Genomic DNA, 6425 nt, shown 5'->3' with positions numbered 1-6425 from the left:
GTCAGGGAGTTCCCTTTCCGAGTCAAAGAAAGGGGTGACGGATGGCACCTGGAAAATCGGGTCACTCCCACCCGAATACTGCGCTTTTCCCACGGCCTTAAAACACGGCACACCACGAGACTATATCCCACACCTGGCTCAGAGGGTCCAACGCCCACGGAGTCTCGCTGATTGCTAGCACAGCAGTCTGAGATCAAACTGCAAGGCAGCAGCGAGGCTGGGGGAGGGGCGCCCGCCATTGCCCAGGCTTGCTTAGGTAAACAAAGCAGCAGGGAAGCTCCAACTGGGTGGAGCCCACCACAGCTCAAGGAGGCCTGCCTGCCTCTGTAGGCTCCACCTCTGGGGGCAGGGCACAGACAAACAAAAAGACAGCAGTAATGTCTGCAGACTTAAATGTCCCTGTCTGACAGCTTTGAAGAGAGCAGTGGTTCTCCCAGCACGCAGCTGGAGATCTGAGAACGGGCAGACTGCCTCCTCAAGTGGGTCCCTGATCCCCGAGCAGCCTAACTGGGAGGCACCCCCCAGCAGGGGCACACTGACACCTCACATGGCAGGGTACTCCAACAGACCTGCAGCTGAGGGTCCTGTCTGTTAGAAGGAAAACTAACAAACAGAAAGGACATCCACACCAAAAACCCATCTCTACATCACCATCATCAAAGACCAAAAGTAGATAAAACCACACAGATGGGGAAAAAACAGAACAGAAAAACTGGAAACTCTAAAAAGCAGAGCATCTCTCCTCCTCCAAAGGAACACAGTTCCTCACCAGCAACGGAACAAAGCTGGATGGAGAATGACTTTGACGAGCTGAGAGAAGAAGGCTTCAGATGATCAAATTACTCTGAGCTACGGGAGGACATTCAAACCAAAGGCAAAGAAGTGGAAAACTTTGAAAAAAATTTAGAAGAATGTATAACTAGAATAACCAATACAGAGAAGTGCTTAAAGGAGCTGATGGAGCTGAAAACCAAGGCTCGAGAACTACATGAAGTATGCAGAAGCCTCAGGAGCCGATGCGATCAACTGGAAGAAAGGGTATCAGCAATGGAAGATGAAATGAATGAAATGAAGTGAGAAGGGAAGTTTAGAGAAAAAAGAATAAAAAGAAATGAGCAAAGCCTCCAACAAATATGGGACTATGTGAAAAGACCAAATCTACGTCTGATTGGTGTACCTGAAAGTGATGGGGAGAATGGAACCAAGTTGGAAAACACTCTGCAGGATATTATCCAGGAGAACTTCCCCAATCTAGCAAGGCAGGCCAACGTTCAGATTCAGAAAATACAGAGAATGCCACAAAGATACTCCTCGAGAAGAGCAACTCCAAGACACATAATTGTCAGATTCACCAAAGTTGAAATGAAGGAAAAAATGTTAAGGGCAGCCAGAGAGAAAGGTCGGGTTACCCTCAAAGGGAAGCCCATCAGACTAACAGCGGATCTCTCCGCAGAAACCCTACAAGCCAGAAGAGAGTGGGGGCCAATATTCAACATTCTTAAAAGAATTTTCAACCCAGAATTTCATATCCAGCCAAACTAAGCTTCATAAGTGAAGGAGAAATAAAATACTTTACAGACAAGCAAATGCTGAGAGATTTTGTCACCACCAGGCCTGCCCTAAAAGAGCTCCTGAAGGAAGCACTAAACATGGAAAGGAACAACCGGTACCAGCCGCTACAAAATCATGCCAAAATGTAAAGACCATCGAGACTAGGAAGAAACTGCATCAACTAACCAGCAAAAGAACCAGCTAACATCATAATGACAGGATCAAATTCACACATAACAATATTAACTTTAAATGTAAATGGACTAAATGCTCCAATTAAAAGACACAGACTGGCAAATTGGATAAAGAGTCAAGACCCATCAGTGTGCTGTATTCAGGAAACCCATCTCACATGCAGAGACACACATAGGCTCAAAATAAAAGGATGGAGGAAGATCTACCAAGCAAATGGAAAACAAAAAAAGGCAGGGGTTGCAATCCTAGTCTCTGATAAAACAGACTTTAAACCAACAAGGATCAAAAGACACAAAGAAGGCCATTACATAATGGTAAAGGGATCAATTCAACAAGAAGAGCTAACTATCCTAAATATATATGCACCCAATACAGGAGCACCAAGATTCATAAAGCAAGTCCTGAGTGACCTACAAAGAGACTTAGACTCCCACACATTAATAATGGGAGACTTTAATACCCCACTGTCAACATTAGACAGATCAACGAGACAGAAAGTCAACAAGGATACCCAGGAATTGAACTCAGCTCTGCACCAAGCGGACCTAATAGACATCTACAGAACTCTCCACCCCAAATCAACAGAATATACATTTTTTTCAGCACCACACCACACCTATTCCAAAATTGACCACATAGTTGGAAGTAAAGCTCTCCTCAGCAAATGTAAAAGAACAGAAATTATAACAAACTATCTCTCAGACCACAGTGCAATCAAACTAGAACTCAGGATTAAGAATCTCACTCAAAACTGCTCAACTACATGGAAACTGAACAACCTGCTCCTGAATGACTACTGGGTACATAACGAAATGAAGGCAGAAATAAAGATGTTCTTTGAAACCAATGAGAACAAAGACACAACATACCAGTATCTCTTGGACACATTCAAAGCAGTGGGTAGAGGGAAATTTATAGCACTAAATGCCCACAAGAGAAAGCAGGAAAGATCCAAAATTGACTCCCTAACATCACAATTAAAAGAACTAGAAAAGCAAGAGCAAACACATTCAAAAGCTAGCAGAAGGCAAGAAATAACTAAAATCAGAGCAGAACTGAAGGAAATAGAGACACAAAAAACCCTTCAAAAAATTAATGAATCCAGGAGCTGGTTTTTTGAAAGGATCAACAAAATTGATAGACCACTAGCAAGACTAATAAAGAAAAAAAGAGAGAAGAATCAAATAGATGCAATAAAAAATGATAAAGGGGATATAACCACCGATCCCACAGAAATACAAACTACCATCAGAGAATACTACAAACACCTCTACACAAATAAACTAGAAAATCTAGAAGAAATGGATAAATTCCTTGACACATACACTCTCCCAAGACTAAACCAGGAAGAAGTTGAATCTCTGAATAGACCAATAACAGGATCTGAAATTGTGGCAATAATCCATAGCTTACCAACCAAAAAGAGTCCAGGACCAGATGGATTCACAGCCGAATTCTACCAGAGGAACAAGGAGGAACTGGTACCATTCCTTCTGAAACTATTCCAATCAATAGAAAAAGAGGGAATCCTCCCTAACTCATTTTATGAGGCCAGCATCATTCTGTTACCAAAGCCGGGCAGAGACACAACCAAAAAAGAGAATTTTAGACCAATATCCTTGATGAACATTGATGCAAAAATCCTCAAGAAAATACTGGCAAAACGAATCCAGCAGCACATCCAAAAGCTTATCCACCATGATCAAGTGGGCTTCATCCCTGGGATGCAAGGCTGGTTCAATATATGCAAATCAATAAATGTAATCCAGTATATAAACAGAGCCAAAGACAAAAACCACATGATTATCTCAATAGATGCAGAAAAAGCCTTTGACAAAATTCAACAACTCTTCATGCTAAAAACTCTCTATAAATTAGGTATTTATGGGACGTATTTCAAAATAATAAGAGCTATCTATGACAAACCCACAGCCAATATCATACTGAATGGGCAAAAACTGGAAGCATTCCCTTTGAAAACTGGCACAAGACAGGGATGCCCTCTCTCACCACTCCTATTCAACATAGTGTTGGAAGTTCTGGCCAGGGCAATTAGGCAGGAGAAGGAAATAAAGGGTATTCAATTAGGAAAAGAGGGAGTCAAATTGTCCCTGTTTGCAGACGACATGATTGTATATCTAGAAAACCCCATTGTCTCAGCCCAAAATCTCCTTAAGCTGGTAAGCAACTTCAGCAAAGTCTCAGGATACAAAATGAATGTACAAAAATCACAAGCATTCTTATACACCAACAACAGACAAACAGAGAGCCAAATCATGAGTGAAATCCCATTCACAATTGCTTCAAAGAGAATAAAATACCTAGGAATCCAACTTACAAGGGATGTGAAGGACCTCTTCAAGGAGAGCTACAAACCACTGCTCAAGGAAATAAAAGAGGATACAAACAAATGGAAGAACATTCCATGCTCATGGGTAGGAAGACTCAATATCGTGAAAATGGCCATACTGCCCAAGGTAATTTACAGATTCAATGCCATCCCCATCAAGCTACCAAAGACTTTCTTCACAGAATTGGAAAAAACTACTTTAAAGTTCATATGGAACCAAAAAAGAGCCCGCATCGCCAAGTCAATCCTAAGCCAAAAGAACAAAGCTGGAGGCATCACACTACCTGACTTCAAACTATACTACAAGGCTACAGTAACCAAAACAGCATGGTACTGGTACCAAAACAGAGATATAGATCAATGGAACAGAACAGAGCCCTCAGAAATAATGCCACATATCTACAACTATCTGATCTTTGACAAACCTGAGAAAAACAAGCAATGGGGAAAGGATTCCCTATTTAATAAATGGTGCTGGGAAAACTGGCTAGCCAGATGTAGAAAGCTGAAACTGGATCACTTCCTTACAACACAAAAATCAATTCAAGATGGATTAAAGACTTACATGTTAGACCTAAAACCATAAAATCCCTAGAAGAAAACCTAGGCATTTTCATTCAGGACATAGGCATGGGCAAGGACTTCATATCTAAAACACCAAAAGCAATGGCAACAAAAGCCAAAATTGACAAATGGGATCTAATTAAACTAAAGAGCTTCTGCACAGCAAAAGAAACTACCATCAGAGTGAACAGGCAACCTACAAAATGGGAGAAAATTTTCGCAACCTACTCATCTGACAAAGGGCTAATATCCAGAATCTACAATGAACTCAAACAAATTTACAAGAAAAAAACAAACAACCCCATCAAAAATTGGGTGAAGGACATGAACACACACTTCTCAAAGAAGACATTTATGCAGCCAAAAAACACGTGAAAAAATGCTCATCATCACTGGCCGTCAGAGAAATGCAAATCAAAACCACAATGAGATACCATGTCACACCAGTTAGAATGGTGATCATTAAAAAGTCAGGAAACAACAGGTGCTGGAGAGGATGTGGAGAAATAGGAACACTTTTACACTGTTGGTGGGACTGTAAACTAGTTCAACCATTGTGGAAGTCAGTGTGGCGATTCCTCAGGCATCTAGAACTGGAAGTACCATTTGACCCAGCCATCCCATTACTGGGTATATACCCAAAGGACTATAAATCATGCTGCTATAAAGACACATGCACACGTATGTTTATTGTGGCATTATTCACAATGGCAAAGACTTGGAACCAACCCAAATGTCCAACAATGATAGACTGGATTAAGAAAATATGGCATATATACACCATGGAATACTATGCAGCCATAAAAAATGATGAGTTCATGTCCTTTGTAGGGACATGGATGAAATTGGAAATCATCATTCTCAGTAAACTATGGCAAGAACAAAAAACCAAACACCGCATATTCTCACTCATAGGTGGGAATTGAACAATGAGATCACATGGACACAGGAAGGGGAATATCACACTCTGGGGACTGTTGTGAGGTGGGGGGAGGGGGGAGGGATAGCATTGGGAGATATACCTAATGCTAGATGACGAGTTAGTGGGTGCAGCGCACCAGCATGGCAGATGTATACATATGTAACTAACCTGCACAATGTGCACATGTACACATATGTAACTAACCTGCACAATGTGCACATGTACACATATGTAACTAACCTGCACAATGTGCACATGTACCCTAAAACTTAAAGTATAATAAAAAAAATAAAAAATAAAAAAATAAATCCCCCCAAAAAAAATGAGAGACTGATTTTCTTCAGCTCTTAAGAGGAAGGGCATTTTGCTCCTCCCAGCCAACAGGCAACCCTGGTTGATGAGTGGGAGTATCTTAGAGGTGGTTGACCCCCCGTGACAGGTAGTAGTCCTACAGGAAACCCCCAACATAATTAGTTTAAAAAGGTTTGGTCAGGAAGTACATATAGAAGCTGGTCGCTCTGCATTTTGAGCCCTCTTGGAGGTCTAGACCTCCAGAGAGAGAAACTGAGACATGTAAGAGGGTGGAAACGACTCGATGGTAACACACTGTGGAGTCCCACCCACAAGCAGCACACTGCAACCCACTCAACCCACTAGGCTGCAGCTTAGTTTCTCCTTTAAAAAAAAAATGGTGGGAAACAAATAATCTACGAATGAGAAAAAACAAGGAGAATGACCTCCTTTTCAGGCACTCCTTTGGTTTTATGGTGCCTCTTCTTGCAATAGTTTCAGTAAAAGGGATATATGTAGTGTTTTCATGCATGATTATATCAAGGAAAATGA

The sequence above is a fragment of the Pan troglodytes genome, chromosome X, assembly GCF_028858775.2.
Source record: "Pan troglodytes isolate AG18354 chromosome X, NHGRI_mPanTro3-v2.0_pri, whole genome shotgun sequence".
NCBI lineage: Eukaryota > Metazoa > Chordata > Mammalia > Primates > Hominidae > Pan > Pan troglodytes.
This window is presented reverse-complemented; position numbering follows the sequence as displayed.